The following is a 22,237-nucleotide window of genomic DNA, read 5'->3' as shown; positions in this document are numbered from 1 at the left end:
ATTTGGTGTCATTTAGGTGCTTCCAAATTTTCTGACGCTTCTGGGGTGAGTTCAAGCCCTTGACATTCCACGAAGCTACATTAACCATCGCAAAGGACACCCCCCACCCCCCTCCCCACACGATCCCACTATCCACAACCCCACAGACCGAATCACTGTGGACAGTCCACAATGCAATCTCCCCCAACAGCTCCACCCGCCCACCCCCAGCACATCCAGGAAGCTATAAGCCTGACAGCCAAAAAGAGCAAACAACAACCCCCAACAGACACCACCGGGAACCCTCCACCCTCCCAGATCCCCCCCCCCCCAAACCACCTCAAAAACCAAAGGCCGACGGACCAAGAGGTTCTCGGCACAAACACCCTCCAAATGCAAAAGGAGGAATAATGGGTAGCACGGGCAAGACTCGCACCCCCCCCGATCGCTGAGCTATGAAATACTAGGGAACATCATATTGGCGAGCAAACGAGAAAATAAAAACCTCAGAGTCCAAGGTGCTAAAGTCCGGCCTCTTCCATTACCTTTGTGACCCCTCCTGCCGAAACGAACATCCAGGGGGCCGCCGACACCAGTCTCTACTTGGAAAGACCAATGTCCATATGACAGGCACGCGTGAAGGTATGAACACCCCGATGGGGCAAAGAAGCATCAACGGTTTCTCGAGACCGTGTGCCAAGGGTTGGGACTACCCCTGAGTGGCGCTGCCTCTGCTGATGTCCTCGGGCTTGGGGACTCTTCTGGTAAGGGAAGCCCCAGGACACGTAGACCCTCTGAAAGTTCGGATATGTGGTGTGTCTTGTTTCCATGTTCAAAGATGAGACCAAAGGGGAAGAACCACCAAATACCGAATTTTATCTTCTTGCAGCTTGGTGGTAATCGGTCGCAGCGTTTGCCGGCAGGCCAGTGTCGCGGAGGCCAGGTCCTGGAAGAGGGAGCAATCATAGCCCTGAAAGGACACCTCTTTCTTTTTCCTGGGGGCAGAGAGGATGGCTTCCTTCACTTTGAAGGAGTGGAGCTTGACCAAGACATCCCATGGGCGTTTGCGGCTCCCTGCCTGTAGCATGCCCACACAATGGACCCTGTCCAGTTTGATTTTGAGTTGTTGAGGGGCGAGAAGTTCGGCAAAGAGGGCTATTACAAAAGCCTCCAGATCAGGCCCCTCCGCCCCCTCCTCCAGGTTTCGGATCCGAATATTCTCCCTCCTGGTTCTATTCTCCAAGTCTTCCGCTTTAAGCATAACTTGCTGAAGCTGGGCCTGAAGGATCTGTTTGTCTTGCGTTTTGGCATGGGCCGCCACCAAATCTTGTGTTTGCCCCTCGACCTCCAGAACTCGTGTTCCCACAGCGTCCACATCTTGCCAGAGAGTGGGGATTTTTTTCTGTAAGATCGGCTTTCAGTTGGTTCACAGAGGATCTAAGGTCCGGTTTGAACTCTCGGCATAACTCGACCTTGAAATCGCGGAGGGTAGCGACCAAGTCATCTTGTGTAAGCGCCATCTCTGGCAGATGAGTGGCGTCCGCTAGGGTGGGGTCTTCTCAGAGGCCTTAAAATAGCGGGAGACTTTATTGGTGTTTTTCTAGGGAGGCATAGGTTCCCCTCCTCAGAAGTGCGCGTGTCGCAATGATTCCCAGAGCCTGGCAGGGGACTAAATATCAGGAGTTAGTGTCTCAAGGAGTGCTCTTCATGCCTAGATCATTCAGACCTCCGTCGGCTGTACTGAACAAGGCCCACAGGGCGAGAAGCGCTGCTGAGCCACCCAAGTGGTGTTAAAGTCCTGCTGATGCCCCTGCTGAAGTTAGGTAGATGCGGGTTTGATTCCCAACAAAATCCAAGGTCGACCTCCCTCAGAAGGCCGGGCGCCTCACCCTCTTACCACGACACACCGGCTGTTGCACATTCAAGGCCTCGCTCCCCTCGTCGCCGCCACCATCTGTCCCAAAATCGCAGCCATCTTAAAGTCAGGCAGTCTCCTCGTGGGCCTTCACCTCGCAGAAATAAACTTCATACCGGGCTGTACCTGGAAGAAGGCGAGGGGCCTCAGCCACACTACATCATCAGGCCATGGGGCGCCCCCCGCCGGCGTTCTGCACCATCTGTGCAGCCGCAGCGCACCGCCAGGAGAAAGGCGCCATCTCCCCGCCAGCGGCGCCAATCCACTTTCCAGCACGTCGACCCCATTGCGACCAGATAGGAGGGCCACCCCCCCCCACACCACCCGAGGTCAGAGGAGGCCCCCACTGCCCACACCAGCGTTCAGGATCGTTCACGGGACCCCCGCCTCAGGCACCCACAAAAGGGCGCCCGGATCCCGGCAACCCTGCTCTTTCGCCACTCGACTCTCGTTTCACTGGCCCCTCAGTGCGGCCAACATCGCCCACCGTCCAGGCAGCTCCCGGGAAGCAGCGGACACTGGGAGGTGAGTATCTCTCTCCGTAGACTCCAAAAAAGCCCATCACGCGATCGGTGGGGTCCGGAGCTGAGCAAATTCACAACTGCTCCGCTATCTTACTTGGCCACGCCCCATGAAATGATTTATAATCCAGGGCAAATCTTTTTGCTTGATTTGTTCAGGAGCCCCAAAAAGGGCTGCACAACCCAACTTTTCCAAGGAGACTTTGAGGTTATGCAACCACGGAATGGTAAGGCCTTTGTCCAAGGCAAGACAATCTTTTATAATTCTCTGCTGGTTCAGCTCAAAGTCAGGACCCTTCCAGATTTCGAACCACCTCACTTTAGGGGAAAGGGGTAACTTGTCCGCTATGAAATCCAGACCCACTACTTCATGCATAATAAAACTGGATACTAATTGCGGGACAGAGAGCAACCTCCTAATAAAATTATTTTCCACTCGCTGTATTTCACCCCAGTCCATATAGCCCCATAGACCACTTCCATATCCTGCAATTGATGGGCATTTGTAATGGTATATTTTCACCAAGGCTTCATGCGGTCTAGCCCCCAACCTTCTCGCAAAATCCAATACAGAGTTCACTGATAGCCATCAAATTTTACTTGATCTTTCTTTGGGGAGCCCATGTTCCTCTCTCATCAAAAATGACCCCTAAATATGGGAAAGTTGCCACTTTGGTTAGCTCCTGTTCGCACCAAAATATTTCTTGTGAGGCTTGTTCAATTGTCCATTCACATAGTATAGGATTTGGAGTAACTGATATCCATGTCAAGTGACATCATGAACTCTGTAAAAGAGTTCAAGAGTCCTTGGAGGCCCACTGTAGTTCTAGCTAATAAAGCAGTATAGTCTGTATATATTAGTGCCGGGATATGCAATGACCCCGTCTGAGGTATGTCCTTGGTAGCGCTGCAGAGAACCATGCTCAAGTTGTTAGCACCTAAAAAATATATAAAGGGGTAAGCCAGGGGTTTATTTTTAGCACCACTATTGTTCACCTTGTATGTTGTTAATGACCCATCAAAATAATATCTAACTTAAGCAGTTAGATCCAGATGTAGTTTATGTAAAAAAAATCTCATCAAGCTCCTGTCCAGGCCTATATCGATTAGCATCTTCCATAATATTGCCCTATTAACTTGATCAAAGGCTGATGATAGGTCCATAAAGGCTAAGTATATCCAACCTCTTTTGGCCACTGTATACTTTCCAATTATCAGATGCAAATTTTAGCACTGATCAATTGTCCCTTTCCCCTGTCTAAATCTGTACTGAAAAGGAGAGATGACATTTCTTTGTTCAAACCAATCAACTAGCGTAGCCAAAATCACCCGCCCCAAGATCTTAATTAAGGAATCAATCAGGGAGATGGCCTATAACATCTAGGATCTGAATTGTCTCCTCTCTTAAATATAAGTAAAATTATCGATCTTCACCAAGATATAGGGGGCCAGATCTCAGGGCTGCATTAAATATTGATGTCGATATTTAAACCCATTTACAACAAGGGGTGGTGAGGGACAGAGTCTCTGAATTATGCAGAATACTCTCACCCAGTCAAGAGATCAGGGCTAGATCCAACACCGTTTTTTAGCTCACTGCACCATCCCAGTTTCAGAACCTGGCTGTATGCAAATTAGTCTGTTCCTGTCCCAGTGCATGATGGGAACAGGGCAAACCAAACTACAAAAGCCAATTCTTACACTGGGAAGGAAACAAGCTTCCGGGGACCGGTTTCTGGCATTACAGCCGTCTTCGGCCCGGCTTGCTTGAATCCTGATGGTGCAATGAGCAAGGGACTCATGTCTGAGTATACCCTTCCACGCTTAGGGTGGACAAAATTATTTACAACAAGGGGTGGTGAGGGACAGAGTCTCTGAATTAAGCAGAATACTCTCACCCAGTCAAGAGATCAGGGCTAGATCCAACACCGTTTTTTAGCTCACTGCACCATCCCAGTTTCAGAACCTTGGCTGTATGCAAATTAGTCTGTTCCTGTCCCAGTGCATGATGGGAACAGGGCAAACCAAACTACAAAAGCCAATTCTTACACTGGGAAGGAAACAAGCTTCCGGGGACCGGTTTCTGGCATTACAGCCGTCTTCGGCCCGGCTTGCTTGAATCCTGATGGTGCAATGAGCAAGGGACTCATGTCCGAGTATACCCTTCCACGCTTAGGGTGGACAAAATTATTTACAACAAGGGGTGGTGATGAGACTCTGTCCATCACCACCCCTTGTTGTAGATATTTAAACCCAGGCTGCCTTGTCGTTAATAAATACATCAGCCGGAACCCTATTGGGGCCAGGAGCATTGATCTTGAACAAAGAGACAACAGCTGTGCAGGAAAGGAGGTTTCTGTTACAGCAACCCCCGACTTCTTACGAGGTTTTCTGATGCACTTTGACTTGATGTGCCCTGGGTCCCCGCCAATCAGGTTCCTAAGGCATGTGTTCTTTCCCAAAACTGTACCTTTGTATCCACAACTGACACATTTCTGGCCACAGGTAAGCCCCTCGTAAAAGGTACTATACGTATCAAGGGCACTGTGACCAGGGAAGGCCCTTAAGGGCTACAGGATCTATTGTGCCACCCTTAGGGATCCTGCACCTGAACACCCACACCCTGCCATTACAGGCTGCGTGTTTTGGTGTAGAGAAGAGTGAAGAGCCGACATGGCACACATCCCTGTGTGCCATGCCTGCAAATCACTCACTGTCTGTGGTCTAGTTAAGTCACCCCGATAGCAGGGTGCACTAGACTACAGGTGAGGGTACAGTTGCTTGAGCACAGTACCCCTACAGTGCCTACGTCAATTATTAGACATTGTAAGTGCAGTAAAGCCATAAAGAGTATATGGTCTGGAAGTTGGTCATTACAAACTCCACAGTTCCATAAAGCCTGTACTGATGCCTGGGAAGTCTGGTAGCAAACCTCTCAGCACATTAAACCCACAGTGATGCCAGTGTGGGATTTATTGTAAAATGCCCTCAGAGGGCATCTTAGAGATGCCCCCTGAAAAATGACTAGCCCTGGTGTGGTTCTTGAATGGCTACCCACCATTTGCCACCACCAGACAGGTTTCTGGACCCCTGGGTATAGGACCTCCACTTTCTGGGTCCAGAAACAAAGCCCACCCTTAGCAGATGAGTCATATCTCCTCCCTCAGGATGGGCTGGGTCCACGAAGGGGAAGCTTGAAAGGCCTGCCACCTTGGTTATCTGACCCTGCCTTTTGCTGCCCCAAGCAACTGGCTCCCACCGGTTCTGACCCCCACTTTGGGCGGGAGAATCGGTAGGAAAACCAAATTAGGAAGAGAGATGTGCCCACCTTTGCCAACCCCACCCCTCAGGTGGGGGAGGTGAGGTGAAGCACACGTCTCAGTCCCCTCCATTTTGAAGATGAGGGACACAGCCAATTAGAGAGAGCCTCATGCCCCCCACCCACTGGAGGGTGGCATAATAGGGGGTGTACTCATCCCAATGAAAGGACCCATTGGTCCTAACTTGCACACCCCTAAATTTAGTATTTAGGGCATCCCTGAACCTAGCCTCTTCAGATTCGAGAAGTAGAAAGAAGGACCAAAGAGCTGTGGTGAACGAGGAGGAAGAAGAAACCAAGTGCTTTGGCCCCAGCCATACCGGCCTGTCCTGACCTCGACCTGAAACCACCAAAACCCCGGTGTGTCCTGCAGTCAGCAGTCCTCCAGAAGACATAGGACCTGCCCTGCCTTCACCTAAAAGTCTGTCTCCCGTGAGCACCAGATTTGCTCAACCAAAGACTCCAAGACAGACCTCAGATCCAGCAGGTTCCGCGGTTCTACAACACTGTGCACACGACGCCCACGGACCAAGTTAGAGGTGCAAAACCATGAGGAGGTCTCCCAAGCGATCCTGACCTGGGATCCGGTGATCCCCAACCTGACTACCAGACGCCTTCGACCTAAACCTGAGGGGTTCCTCAGACCGCGACCAGAGCTGGTATGAAAACCCAACGCCTAAAGACAGCCCTGGCTCAACCAACTGTGTCCAAGCCTCCCTCAACAACCCACCGTACCTTTCTTGCCAGTGGTCATCCTCAGGAAACCTTATTGACCAAGCCTGTATCATTTCATCCGAACCAGAGATCTCCATTGGAAACAACAGGGCTCACGCCGTCTCATTGGCACCCTGCATCCAGCCACTTCTGTGCCGCAGGAGATGCAGCTCCTGTGCTGATTGTTGGCCCCTGCAGTGCTGATCTTAACCCCAGGAGCTTTGCTCCCACAACCCAGTGGTCTGCTAGTGAGCAGCCCCTGAGCGAAGGCACCTCAGCCACATTAGCTAATATCCGGCTGCCCTAGTGTCGCTGGTGGTGCAACTCAAGTACCTCTTTGAACCTTGGCTCTAACCCCAATAACCCAGCCTTGTAAGTCATTTACTATCCTGCAAACCAATAACATCCTTTTTCTCCATAGGAACTCATGTTGTGGTTTTTCCTCTGAACATGTTGTTCTGCTTTCTCTACGGAACAAAAGTAACTGTGCTTTGAAAAGTAAATTGTCTTATTTACCTTTGTATTGCATGACCCACAGTGTGATATCTAGGCATATCACCCAGAGTAGTCGATGTAACTGAAAAGTATCCCAAAAGTAATCCAAAGTAATTTCAAGGTATTCTAAACGGTTTTAAAAGCAAATACAAACCTGTAATATGACCAATTACATCTACAATACCTGTGCCAAGTTCTGCTTGGTTCTAGAAACAAAAAACATAAGTATACCTTTTTTATACTTACCTAATTGGTCTGGATTCAGTCTCTGAGTGTGTTCCATCAGTTCTTGCCCGAGTGAATGCAATAAATGCTTAACACACCGTCTAATAAGTCCAACTGCTTCCACACTACCACAAATAGAACTGTTAGCGATTATCACATTTAGCTACTGAGGATCCAATGGACTATACCTTGCTTTGGTATAGTATATACAGAGCCAGCTTCCTAAAAGTGGCTTAAGTCTCCTCTTTGGAAAAGTATGCAAAATGTCCTGTCTGGAAGTACCTATTAACTGCGTCTGAGCTATATCCCCCAGTCTATCATAAATCCCGGTAAAGTGTTTTACCCGCAATTACTCCGTAACAGTGCAATCTATAATTATGTTGGCCTCCCCTGAAGAATAAAAAAGGGCGATTTATAAATTCCCAGATTAGAGCACTATTACGAAGGGTGAAGGGATTAACAAGTTCCTCCCAAGCTTTCTCCGATTTCTTTCTTGCGCACTGTTTTGGCTACCGTATAGTCCTTCCATCGCTTGCTACCTCTAGCCTATCTCTTGGAGTGTTCTTTAGTGCTAGCTTTAGGTTATGGAGGGACTTAGAGCAGTCTCTGTATTAGTGGCTCTTGAATTGGTCATTCCAGCCTTTGGGTTCAACCACACCAAGTAAAGGTTAAGAGGGTTGGGGTCATTAAATTCAGACCACTGCATAGCACAGCTGAGATCAACAAAATCAATATTAATGTTGACCCCTCAACCCTTTTATGTGGGAACAATTTGCTCCTACCAGTCCGCTCCGGTAACAACCAAGTTAAAATCAGTCAACTCATCTGGCCCACTACCCTCCGTGGAGAGTTCATAATGCCTTCCTTGTTTAAAATCTCCCTCAACTGTACTTTCACTATTGTAGCAGCCCAAAGAGCATGGGTGAATATTAAATTCACCCATTAGAAGCAGTAAGTGGGGAGGTTTGAATTTCCCCTAAATGGACTGCAAGCAGGATTGTGTAGAGCCCAGGTGTTCCATGAGGGTTATCCGTTTATACGAATTACATCAATTCTGTAGAAAAGATCCCACAAAATCTAATTTGACAATTTGTAAATTTTCCGTACCAGTGGTGATATGCATAAGTGTGCATCCAATCCCCAGAGAAATCAATGTAAGCAGACCTCCTTTTGCTCTCCCTGCCAGTGAAGTTTTGGCCAGCTGAATGAAGGAGTACCCATCTTAATAGAAATGTACTTCAGTTTCCCAGGATTCCTGAAAACCCACTATATAAAAATCTCAATTTTTTCTACCCGACATGATCCATTTTACTACTTATTCCCGCAATATTCCAGCCACAAATATTAAGATAAGGTGGGGCTTAACCTGCGCATATCAGAGAGCAGGTCTATTGCAAAGTCATCCTGTGCCCTGGGCACCCCCCCCAACTTTATGCTGACTGATACTAGTGGTAACTGACTGACAGGCCAGTGCTATGCTGGAAGAGACACATTAGAATACAGTTAAAACACCTACATACATTTGGGTACACAGCGGTAGGGTGGGGTACCTCTGCGATTGGCATGCCCTACCCAATATGCCCCTAATCTATAATAAGGCAGGGGGATTGAAACTACCAGGAAGTCCCCAGCACCCTGTGACATGGTAGATTAGAGGCCAGCAGCCTTTTTCTGCACTTGTATGTGTGCACTGCTGAAGCCTGAGGTGAGTTAAAAAAAGCCCTGGGTGCCAGGACTGCTTTTAAAAAGGTAAATTGTGCCCAAACTCTACTTTGGTGTTTGAGGCACTTAAAATGGATAACCTACAATGTTTGGCATATTAGGAATCCCCAGGGTCTTCCCTAGGTGTCCCAGGGGTGGGAGGTCAGATATTTATAAGGTACATCCTTATAAAAGGAGTGTTATATGCACTTGGTTAAGTGAAATTTTACATTTCACTCCCCACATTGTGGTAAAGTCCTGCTCAAATTCGACTTTGATTCTAGCAGCACTGTGGAGGGACAATCTGCAATATTTATACAGATTCAGAACCTCTAAAGTCTCCCCTAGTTGCACATGGGGTGGGGTTCCTGTAGATATACGACAAGTACTTATAAAATATGTTTTTGTAAGTCCTGGTGCTGGAAAAATGGCCCAAGTAATTTTTCCCATTGCAAATCCCCTGTTACATAGGTTAACATGGTAGGAAGTTGCTGATTAATAACTCATGATGGGAGAGGGCTAGAAATGCCATTCAAAGACTTCCCAGAATATTAATAATAAATCTAACCATATCAGATTGTTGAATTTCTACTAGAGTGTACATATAAGAAGTTAAGACTTTCTTGTTTGCTAGTCCAAATTCAGCCTTCCAGTGGTCAGCTCTGATTGGTCAGAGTTAAGTGGAATAGCCAGGCTGCCTTGAAGAGGTGATAAAGAGCCCCTGGGGTTAACCAGCTCTGCTGGCAGGGCAGTGTGATGTTCCATAGGAATGCCAGGCCAGGGGGAGGAGTCGTAACTATGTTCTTCAAAGAGGAGAGAAGATAACGGTCATTTACAACTCTGAACTTCCCACCTTAGGCAGATGGTAGGATTAAGGAAGGTATGAGCAGATACAGGGAGGAGAGTCTAAGTCAATGAGCCATACTAGGGGTTTGTTTAGCCAGCTCTTACCTCCTTGCTGGAAATAAGCCATTATGAATTTGGAAGATTTGATGCACTCAGGGACAAAATAATCCCACACTCTACAGGATGTGGTCATATATTGGAGAAGTTACCCTGCTTTCATTGGTCAGAAGTGACCGCCTGCTTGACCCAGAGAACTAGGAATAAGTATCTGAGAGGGGCAGAGCCCTCCAGATCTGCTGCTTCAAACTTACTGAAGCAAGAAGTGCCCTGTTGAGAATTTTTGCTGTGCAAATATTTCCAAGGCCTGACCTCTGAAGACTGCACCATCTGAAACTACAGCCCTGTGGATTATCTTGCTGAAAAAAAAACTAAAGAGTGGACTCCCTGAAAGCTACAGGCTAAAAGAGCTCATCTGGAACATCACCAACTAAATCTACACCTTGGAAACTACCAGTGGATTTGTGAGGGTTTAGCACCAGTGGATTTTGGGAACTGAGGACCTCAACTTTCAAGGACCACACCTTCGAGGTTCCAGACCCTTGGAGTGAATTTGAGACACTTTGGAACCCCTTGAGGAACTTCAGGAAGAAGTTCAAGAAGTTTAGAGAACTTTGAAGCAACTTTGAAAGATAGCTCCATAGAGGGACCGGCTCAACCTGGTCAGCCAGGCCCCCTGCCTTCAACCGCAAGCCGGCCAAGCCAACCAGGTTCGTTCTGCTAAAAGCTCCATCGCTCCAACTTCCAGAGATTGAGTGGGACTAGAAGAAATCTGAAGCAGGCGAACCCTCACCAGATCAGGCTACATGAGGAGCATCGAGAGACCCCAAGAGAAAAAGCTCCAGAAAAGTTTGTAAGTGCGCTCGTAGAAAAGGTGACCGGGAGCAACTGAGAGAGCCAAGCCACCTGCCTTCCATATTTCGCGCGCCGGCCTGGATTCCTGGGTTGCCCCGCTGAAGCGTTAAAGGAACATTTTCTAAGTCCTCTTCAGGGAAGTTGACCGGGAGCTCGTCCAAAGGCAAGGCGGCGAACCCTCACCGGATCCGGACTGGCTGGGAGCTTTGAGGGTCCTCAGGAAGAAAAGCTCCAGAAAAGTTTAAGTGTGAAGGTAGAAACTGAGACCGGGACCTGCCGCAAGTTGTAGCCGCTCAGGGCTCCATCGCGCCCTGTCTGAAACATTTTGGCCCGGTCTATCGCGAGCAGGTATCACAATATGGTGCTATAATCTATTTAGTGCTATATTTTGCTAAATCTTTAAAAATTCATATCTCCGGTTCCCTACATTGGATGTGTGTCGTTTCGGTGTCATTTTAAAGATAAAAATATTTCCTATTTTTATAAATTGGTATTGGATTTTTATTATGTGTTGTGTCTTAATTATCTATTGAATTGGTGTTTTTAAATGCTTTACATGCCTGACTTTGAAGATAAGCCTGCCTGCTCGCAGCCAAGCTACCAAGGGTTGAGCATGGGAATAATGTTCTAAGACCTATGCTAAGTCCTACCATGTGTTAGTGGCCTTATTGCCAGTGGCAGAACCTACATTTGCCACGACCAACAACCCACTTTCCAACAAGGTCTAAATTCTGTTTGGGTTGCCTCATTTCTACTTTGAGTTAGTCGTTACACTCCATGTCTCACAACACCAGAAATCTATTCCTCAACTCCAAAGGTGGCACTTGACCTATATGTTAGGAAAAAGGTCTGTCCAAGTTTCTAGGGAGTGTATTCTTACATCTGGTTATCTTGTGCTCCGAAACTAGAGGATAGTAAAAACCTAATGGAACCACTTGAATACTCAAGCCAGACCCTCCTTTCACAGAGTTACCAGAAATCAATCGTCTCACAATTTCCAGCCGTCTAAAATTAAACATAATACAATCCCCTTCATACAGTTTCTGTCCAAAACCCATCCAGGCCACCCGTCTAGCCATGATGATGTTCCCACTGTCACTTCCAGTCAAACCCCCCACCTCCCCCTTTGATGAGCACCAGTGTGAGGCTTTACAAATATGTGTGCTTGTAGTCTCCTCCACCCTTGAAGACAATCTTGAAGTATTCACCAAAATGGTCACAAAAAGAGAAAGATTTGGAGGGAGATGGAGTCTATGGGCTGACGCCGTCTGCTGCCTACGGGCAACAGATGTAGGGATCCCGTCCCCATACCTTCTCAATTTCACACCTATAGAGATTGGCACAACAGGCTGTTGAATAACAGTTCTATTAAAGGTATGGCAGTCTCCCTGGCAGACGTCATCTATACTCTGCTCCACCGTTGAGTTCTTCCCCCCCTCTGTAAACAGGGGCCGGTAAAGGGGAATGAGTACCCCTCAGGGGGATATTCTGGTTTTAAAGTACTTTATGCAAATTTTGGTGATAAATAGCTCCTTCCTTAATGCATAACAATGTAATATGGAGAAAATAAATGCCTTTCAGAGAGTTACACCATTTTTGATTTAGCATTAAATTGGGAGGAAATGTAATGGACTGTGATTAAATCTCTCTCTTCTTCATATCAGCAGAGCGGCTCAGCTGTGGCAGCAAATCCACTTGGATTTACACAATGAAGCATTTAGGTTATCTATATAGTGAGCTGAGATAGCACCAACTGACATAACTAGGATTTTTCAATCACATTATGTCAGATCACCAGGAACATGGTTGACAAAATGATTGACTCCATTCTGCCAACTCCATCATAACTGCTTGAAAGCAGTAGGTCACCTGGTACGAGTCATCAGGAGGATTGGATATTTTATTACAACAAACACAACCGGATCAAAAATGCAACAGTTGGTGCTATAATGACAAGTACTTACGGGCTAATGTCACAAGTGGTTGTCTTATTGATTGGCTGATTCTAATCATAAATATGGCAATATGGTTTTCAGACGCACTACTGGTTAAAATCTTGACCGGTGAATCAAACCTCAAAACAAGTATTCAAATTTCAGTTTATAAAGACTTGACCAAATTAATCAAGAAATGATTCAGAACAATGAGCTTCTTACCCAACTTAAAAAAAACTCGAAACTACAAGTATTTTTAGTTGGGCCATGAAAGAAAATCTATCCTTAAATAAAAAAGGATTATTAGTCATGACAACAGCATCAAAGTGAGCACACTTACATACAAGAAACCATTCTCACAGGAATGGTCATCCAGCTCTGATGAACGTAGCAAGGACAAATACACATGCCACACATCAAGAGGTTTCGACCCACCAATGGGTCCACTTTTTTCCCCCTCGTGCGAGCCTCACCAGCAGTTCCCTGATTACCAGCCTCTTTTAGGAAGATGGAAAGGCAGAGAGGGCAAAAAGAACGTGTGGGGCGCGCGAGCAACGCACCTCTCTTTCCTTCTTTCATTAAGTTGCTTCCCTGTGAAATGGATCCAAAAAACAAGAAGCCCGCGAGTGGTGCACGCAAGCGCGCCACAGCGAGCCATGTGGTTTCAATTATCGCGCCAGTGTCTGGGCACGATAATTGAAACCACATGGCGGCCGTTGCGCATAATAGACACCAATAGGCCATGGGCGGAGCAACACGCCCGCCTTTGGCCAACTGCATGCTGTCTTTTATAAAAAGATGCACGCAAAGGCCAATAGCATGTCCCAAAAGGAAAAGCACATGCACAAGCGTGTGCGATATCTAGGTCCATTTCCAAACCCCCTACAAAAAGTCTCTTGCTGTGCGTCCAATGCTGGGCACTGCACCGCTAGGCGCACAACGAGTACAATACACAGATCGCACACAATTGGTGACCAGGAGCATGGTGAAGGATGCAGCTCCAGGGGTAAGTAAGCACAGCTGTAAATTCATCTTGTGCAGAACCAGCATGCATAGAACTGGCTGAATTATACAAAGGACTAGGCTTTGTTTCCACACCTAAGATTCATCTCTTTACTCTAACAAGTGAGTTTGCAGAATTTTTCCAAAAGAACAGACTTAAATCTTACTTTTCTGGTAAGATTCAAAAGGAGGTTGACCCGAACAAAAAACAGGACTTTGTAATTTGTCAAGACTGATGCCACCAACTAAGTGCACTCCTATCAAAATTTACATTTCAACACTTGGGGCCCGATGTAGGTAGGCAAATACCGGTCGGAAATGGACGAAAATACTGATTTTCGGCCGTTTCCGACCGGTATGTGGATATTGAGATGTAGGGGCATGTAAAATTACAGAATCTGTAATTTTACAGATTCTGTAATTTTACCGATTCGGTAAAATACCGAATTGGTCAAATTACCGATTCTGTAATTTTAGATGTAGGTAGAACGGTTTTCAGTGCTACAAGGGTTTAAGAATTCGTTATTTACGGGGCGTGGCCAGCAGCATGGCCGACTAGACGTGCCTTGCCGGAGCTCCGGCCGAGCTGCACAATCATCCGACATTACTTATCCCCCATGATCCCAAAACGGCACCAAAGGGAAGGAACGACATCCTAATACCTGGGGGAGTACCTCAGTGGCGGTGTGGAGCTGCCTCCGCCGAGAACCGGACTACTACGACCCCAGCGACTCCCCGGCGGCCATGATGACGACCGCGGCGCTCGGTGGAGCGCGGCGCTCCTAGTGCCCCACCTTTGGTCCTGCCACACGGTGCCCAGCTGACGGAGGCTCCGCGACCCCCCTGCCGCCAAGAGGGACCTGGATATCGCCGCTGGAGGGAAGAAGATACACCAAGGCGAACGTGGACGACCGGCTGCCTACACCAAGATGGCGGCGTGTAGGGCGGCCAGTGAAGACGGGGCCCCCCCACTGCTGCCCTTCCCGGGTCGCGGCAGGCCCGAGAGACGCCGACGGGGCGGAGCGGAGGTGAGCCTAGGACATAAGAGCCGGGGGCCGCCCCACAAACATCGGGGGGCAGAGACTGACCCACCCTCGGCGCCCGCCTTTACCAACATGGCGGCCGAGCTGCGAAGACTCCCAGACTGACGGACGCTAGCGAAGGAGACTTGGCTGAGGGCCGAGACCCACGAGGGGAGTGAAGGCCCGGCCCCCTGTGGGAGCGTAGTCTGCTGGGAGCCGTGGGTGAGAGCCAGACACACGTACCCCTGCCTGCGGCAAAGGACGCCGATCATCAGACCACAGTAAGACGCCGGGGGGAGCTCAGAGCTGAGGCGGGAGGAGTGCCAGGGAGACCGCTGGCGCGCCACTGCGGACAGGGGCATCCGGAGAGGTTTTATTGCCGTTCGCTGCACGTGGCTGGGCCCATCGGCACCACAGGGGCCGGAGACCTGCAGAGGGAGCCCCCCGACCTACGGACGGTATCAGCATGGGGAAAGGTGACCCGGCGCACAGATCCACGAGGCGGGGCCCCATGGACGACTTCACGGCAACGCGGTCCGGGGCGGCACAGCAGTCTCTACAGCCCGACGCGCGCACCAACACGGCTATGTTAATGGAGGCCATCCAAGCGTCCAGGACCGATATACAGGCATCCCGGACGGCCCTGGAGATGAAAATCGGAGAGGTAGGGTCTGAGGTGACACTACTGCGGCAGGACTTCCGAAACCTAACGGAAAGGGTCACGGTGACCGAATCTAGATTGACTGATAATGAGGAATCGATCACGACACTCAAGAAGGACATGGCGGAACTACAGGCCTCTCACCGTCAACTGATGTGGAAGGTGGACGATGCAGAAAATAGGTCAAGGCGCAACAACCTTCGCTTTGTGGGTTTTAGAGAAGGGATTGAGGGAAGGAACATGTCCGCCTTCCTCCTCGCATGGCTGAAAAACACCTTCCCAACAGCGCAATTCTCCCAGTGCTTCATCATCGAAAGGGCACACAGAGCGCTCCTAGCCAAACCTCCGGAGGGAGCACGACTGAGACCAGTTATAGCGCGCTTCTTGAACTATGCGGACAGAGACCTGATCCTACGGGAAGCCAGGAAAATGGGGGAGATCCGCCTGGAGAATACCACCATCATGATCTTTCCGGATTACAGTCAGGAGGTCTCAAAGCAACGCCGCTCGTTTGACTCGGTGAAGGCAAAGCTGAGGTCTTTGAACATTACTTACATGCTCCTTTTCCCCGCCAAACTCAGGGTAATTTATAAGGACAAATCCATCTTTTTTGCTCACCCGGAGGATGTGTGGCAGTGGCTCGAAGAGCGACCTATTCTCAATAGTAGAGGGGCGGCAAGTCGAGCCGCGCTGGACAAGACGGTACGGGAGAGGCCGCTCTGGGAGGTGCCGAAACCACGGCGGCGGGGTACACGGAGGACGCAGAAGAAAGCTCCGGCAACACCGTACAGGACACGAAACGAGGAGGGCGAGAGAGGAAACAGATCGGCGTCCCCGGGTAATGACTCTGTGGCGGGCTCGAGATTCAGCTGCTTGAGGAATGGTATCCGATCAGAAGGTGATGAGGTGGAAGACTCGGAGGACCGCATGTCCGGAGGAGAGGAAGATGAAACAATGGACAACTCAGTTCATCCGCTGGTCACAGAAATTCAGCAATTGGAACAAGACTCCTCAGGCCAAGGGATGAATATGGACACACAGGACTCACATTCGTGATCATGGATGTATAGGGATTGGAGGAGATAGCGGCTCGGCGAAACGGAGCACGCAAGTTGACACACCCCCTATCGTTCAAGTTCTTAGTGTTGGTTCTTGTTTAGCGTGGGGAGGGATGAGTGGGAGGGCGACAGGCCTTCTCCCTTGGATAGTTCTGGCCCAGGTTGGGATGCAACTGGAAGGGGAGGGAGGTAGGGAGGGGGGGGGGGGCGGGGGGGAGCTGGTTCTTGTATTGCCTCCTGTTGGGGTTTACAAGGGTTATGGGGGGAGGAGAGGGGAATCCGTTGAGGAACAGCAGAGACATGCCATCCCACAGTTGGTGACGTCCCTACTTCAAGGTCCCGCCCGGGGAAGACATAGAGCAACACAATGGCAAGTACATTAGACGCCCCACGCATGGGTGACACGGGGGTCACGGTGCTAACATGGAATGTGAACGGCCTGGGGTCGAAAATCAAGAGAGGTTTAGTTAGTGACTACCTCAAACGACTGGCACCTGACATCGTCCTCCTCCAGGAAACACACCTTAGAGGGAATCAGTGCGCATTTATTGCGCGAGGACGATATGCTGTCCTAGCACACGCAGGATACACGACGGGCTCCAGGGGGGTTGCGATCCTTATAAAAAAATCAACGCCGTTCACAATTACACGCACTTGGCTGGACCCACAGGGCACATATGCGGGAGTCCAGGGGATGTGGAGGAGACGTAGGTTCACGATACTATCAGTATACGCCCCACCCAAGTTACAGTCTCGCACACTGAAGGCTGTCGCTACTATCCTCCTAGACACAGCCGACACGACTCAAGTAGTGGGGGGGGACTTTAACGATGTCATGTGCACCTCACAGGATAGGTCGGGGACGCCGCACACAGTGGGGTCCACAACAGCCCTGGCCCGGCAAATACATACCATCGGCCTCACTGATGTATGGAGATGGCTCCATCCAACACATGAAGCGTATTCCTTTTACTCGGGGGCACACAAAGTCTTCTCCAGGTTAGATTATATTTTTGTATCCAGACAGGACATAGCGGTCGGAGATCTAGCAGAATACAAGGCACGGGGATCTCCGATCACTCCCCGCTATATGTACAGCTGGGGAGAGGGAAAGGGGGGAGGCAGACGCAATGGCGACTAGCGGTGTGGGACATCCAAACGCCGGAAATACTTAAGGGCATGCGTGCGGACATACGGGTCTACATGGCCGAAAACGAGGGATCGGTGGACTCCGGAGTTACCCTCTGGGAGGCAATGAAACCAGTCCTGAGAGACCGCATTCAGAGTAGGCTGGGGGACGCTAGGCGGACTCGACAGGGTCAGATAGCGAGTGAAGAGGTATCCATCTTGAATTTAGAAGCGGAATATCACCAGCAGAAGGGAGAGGCACGCCTCAGGAAACTGCTAGACGCACAGAGACAATACAGGGAACTAGTCACGGGCGAGGCGCGCACTCAGGCATTGGCGACATTACACCGGTTATACGATGTAGGCGACAAGTCGGGCAAACTTTTAGCCTGGCTGAGCAGGAGAGAGAGAGCTGCGCGCTGGGTGGATCAGATCGCGTCAACAGGGAACAGTCGGGTGAACACAGATGGAGACATAGCGGAGGCCTTCGCGGCCTACTATGAGGACTTCTATAGGGCCAGGGACCTGGGCGACAGAGAGGACGCCCAACGCTACCTACGTGATATGGAGATGCCGACATTGTCCGCAGAGGCTAATGCAGCCCTGGAGGCGGATTTGACGTTGGAGGAAATCTCTGATGCTGTAACGGCGCTGAAACCGGGGAAGACTCCTGGGCCCAATGGCTTCCCGGCGGAATTTTTTAAACGAACGGCAGATTTGTTGCAGCGACACATGCGGACCTTATTCACAGACTCGTACCAGGCGGGGAGTCTCCCGACAGATTTAGCCTTGGCCACTATTATCCCAATCTACAAAGCGGGAAAGCCCAGAGACGACTGTTCCTCCTACCGCCCAATCTCCCTCCTAAATACGGAGACGAAAATCCTGGCCACTGTCCTGGCTCGGCGGCTAAGGCAGGTAATTACGGAATTAGTACATATGGACCAATCCGTCTTTCTTCCGGATAGGGCGACCAAATTAAATCTCCGTCGTACCCACAATTGGTTACAGGAGGTCCGCGAGAGAAGTGAACCCCACTGGTTTCTCTCCCTGGATGCGGAGAAGGCGTTCGACGCAGTCCACTGGCCTTTCCTGATGGAGACCCTCCAACGATTTGGGATTGGGCCCAAATACCTGCAATGGGTTCGGCTCCTGTACTCCGACCCGAGAGCGCGAGTGCGGGTCAATGGAAGGTTGTCCCGTGAATTCCCCATTGGTAGAGGTACGCGCCAGGGCTGCACATTGTCCCCCCTCCTGTTTACCCTTACGATTGAAATCTTAGCGGTGCGGATTAGGCAGAATCAGGATATCAGAGGCTTCAGGTGGGGCATCTCAGACGAAACGCAGGAAAAGATATCTTTGTATGCCGATGACGTACTATTGTTCGTGACAGATCCGGACAGGACAATCCCAGCGCTATTCGGAGAGCTAGGCGAGTTCGGGGCGAGGGCGGGACACACGATCAATTGGCACAAATCGGTCCTTTACGACCCGCAAGGCAAGGAGCGGAGGGAGTGCCTATCAGAGCTGCTTATCCACACTAAAGACGGCTTCCAATACCTTGGCATCTATATAACACTAGACAAGGAACGCTCCTTCACTGCGAATATAGCCCGAATAATGGTAGAAGCAACGACAGAGATGGACAGGTGGAGGCAGCTCCCACTCACCCTGTTGGGTCGCGCCGCACTGTATAAAATGGTCCTATTGCCCAAGTTTCTTTATGCACTCCAGAACGAGTATTATCCCCTGCCGTCTGCGACTTTGAATAAAATACATGCGGACCTGCGCACCTTCCTGTGGCTGGGGAAACAGCCTCGTGTAGCCCTCTCCACATTACAGCGACACCAATATAGCGGGGGAATCTCGCTTCCCAACCTGGAGGCATACTACTGGGCGGAACACCTCGCCCCAATTAACGAGTGGCTGCATGCGGCAGCCTATCACCCCACTTATGCACTAGAGCGATCTAAATGGTCACGCAAGTCTATAATACACTACCTCTATGGGGAGACGGTAGGTCAGCAGTTCCTTCCCGCCACCAGGATTATGTTAACGGCGTGGCATAGAGCGACAAAAAGAATGGGTTGGGACAAGAGGATTACCCGACAGACACCACTGTGGTGCTGTAAGTGGCTAGAAGAGCTTAACAAGCTGAAAGGCTTTCGAAGATGGGATGACATAGGCATCTCCACTGTAGGAGACGTGATAGCACGGGGGGAATTGAAAACCTTTCAGGCGCTCAGAGCAGAATTTGGCCTACACACCACCCAGTATTACAAATACTTACAACTGAAACACGCATGGAGAGCACAAAACGCTACACTCACAGATATCCCAGAATATGCACCACTGGAGGGTAGATTGCTACAGGAACAGCTGCAGGGAGGGGCAATATCCTTAACGTACAAGACTTTGACCAATAATATGCTAGGTGACCTACAAGCCCTACGAGACAGGTGGGAGGCGGATGTGGGAGACATGGAGGATTTGGACTGGGAACTCGCCCTCATGCACCCCCGTGAGGTGGCAATTAAGTCACGACTCCGCCTCATACAATTAAAAATACTCCACAGATCCTACTTTGACAGGGTGAGACTCTTTAAAATGGGTAAGATAACAGACACGACATGCCTTAGATGTCGTCGACACATTGGCGATTTTTTCCATACAATCTGGGGATGTGAAATAATTCAAGAATACTGGGAGGATGTGTTCCTGGAACTGGAGAATGTACTGGAGGTGGACTTACCACGAGACCCTAGATTGGCATAGTTAGGTATGATCACAGAAGTGGACCTGCCCCGCCCCTTGACTATCTTTCTAGTACTGGCCTTAGTAGTGGCGAAAATGGATATCGCACGACGCGGGGGGCGCCCGAAAAACCGGCTATGGAGGAATGGCGGAGAGGGTTAGATTTCTACATGGCGGCAGAGAGAGTTACTTATCGAGCAAGGGGCTGCCCCCAAAAATTCAGGAGAGTCTGGGCTAAGTGGAGACATTACCATGGACTAGAATGAGACTTTATGGACTAGTAAAATGTGGTTGGGGGGATCTTGGGCAGGATGGTATGCACGTTGGGGACCCATAAGTAATATACGAGTACTTTAATGCCCGTTCTTGTGTGCGAGATGGACGGGTGAGCCACACCGGGGGAGGGAGGGGACCAGGAGGGGGGAGGAGGGAGAGGGGGATTGGCGGGTTGCTGTTTCGAGGATTCTGTTAGTTTCTTATATTTTTTTCGCTCTATTGCTAGTTTAAAAGCAAAGTCTTCTACTGCGGGGTATGACATACAGTAATTAAAAGAAAAAGTTGCGTGACTGACGGCCAGGGCGGAATGTTGACGCCCTACCGTCTGCCCGTTTTATTGTAGTTGTGATACTCCTGATGCAACAATAAAAAGAATTAAAAAAAAAATAAAGAATTGTTATTTACCACCAACTAGAAGTTGGTGGTAAATAATGAAAACCCTTCAAAAAGCATTTTTTTTGCTTTAAAAATGGTGCCATGTTGCAGACATACATGCCCTAAGGGCATGTATGTCAGCAACATGTGCACCCATGTACAATTGAGGGGTGCAACAGGATGTCAAAGTGACACCCTGCCACCCTTCAATGTTTCCCCCAATTACCGAATCGGTATTTACAGATTCGGTAATTGACATTGATTCCTCAAGGCCCATAGGAATCAATGACAATTACAGACTCGGTAAATACCGATTCCTTAATTACAGAATCATACCGATTCGGTAATTAATTCGGTAAATATACCTACATCCCTGATTGCCAGTTCTTAAATACCGAATCGGTATGATTCGGTATTTAAGAATCGGTAATCTGGGATTACCTACATTGGGCCCTAGGTCTTAAAAGACATTGAAAAATACCAAATCAAGAATTAATTTAGAAATATATCATGCAAGGAGCAAAGTACACTTACATCCCTAATGACAATGAATTAACTAGAAACCCTGTGGGCAATGCTGATGCCATTGTCACGGTCTACTGATTTCTAGGTGATACGACGCGTTATGAGATTCTGCCAGAGGATCCATCCAAGAAACTTCTTAATACAATTAAAGCTATGGTTTTTACAGCTGGATGCATCATTAAAGCAGAGGCTGAATTCCTCATTAAAATAAATCCAAAGAGCCCTTATTTTTATATTTTCAAAAAATTAACAAGGCAAAAAGTACCCCAACTTGACGCTTGATTTTATCAATTTCAGCTCAATCTTAGAACCACTATATATACTCTGCTATTATTTCATGCCACATGTTGGAAAAACGCCATCCTTTGAAGAATAAATAAAAAATATAAAGGACATTCTGGAACCTATACATGATATGACCTTTGATAGTTCAACTCACCTGATAATCACTTTAGTTGTAAAGGGTAATATATCCGGGTATACCACTGGACGCTGCACTAAAAGTTACTCAGAAACGAAGACTAAGGGGGCCACTTGAAAATGCACTTCACAGGTGGACTTACAGTTAAAGTCTGGTGGGTGTCTTTAGAGGGAGGAGGTCGCGAGGGACTGGGGGCCACACGAGAAAAGCTGGCTGGCTGGCCAGTGCTGGGACCAGTAGGGCCGGGTGCAGAGCAAGCAAGTCAGCCGGGCATTGTGCGTCTTCAGGGTCCTCTGGATCAGGAGCCGCGCAACTAGGAGAGGCGATCTTGGGACACCTGGACCACTCAGGAAGAGGGTCTCTGGTGTCTCGATGGGTGCTTGCTTCTGGGTCTTTAGGAGTCTGGGGTTGACTCTTCTTGGTTTTTACAGTTGGGGGTTCGGTACCCCTGGTA

General features: G+C 49.1%; 1 protein-coding gene across 4 annotated transcripts in view; it reads right to left on the bottom strand.

The window, feature by feature from the left end:
- Nucleotides 1-22,237, bottom strand: part of SECISBP2L (SECIS binding protein 2 like) — a 989,501-nt gene that overhangs the window by 820,418 nt on the left and 146,846 nt on the right. The window contains exon 2 of one of the 4 annotated variants that reach the window (XM_078684799.1): nt 8,484-8,579. The exons of the other annotated variants lie outside the window; for them this stretch is intronic. The gene's annotated coding sequence lies outside the window, so the exon portion shown is untranslated. The remainder of the gene's footprint in view (nt 1-8,483; nt 8,580-22,237) is intronic. 4 annotated transcript variants of the gene reach the window in all.

The sequence above is a fragment of the Lissotriton helveticus genome, chromosome 3_2 (assembly GCF_964261635.1).
Source record: "Lissotriton helveticus chromosome 3_2, aLisHel1.1, whole genome shotgun sequence".
Lineage (NCBI taxonomy): Eukaryota > Metazoa > Chordata > Amphibia > Caudata > Salamandridae > Lissotriton > Lissotriton helveticus.
The sequence above is the reverse complement of the archived record's forward strand: the minus strand, read 5'-3'. Positions and strand labels throughout refer to the sequence as shown.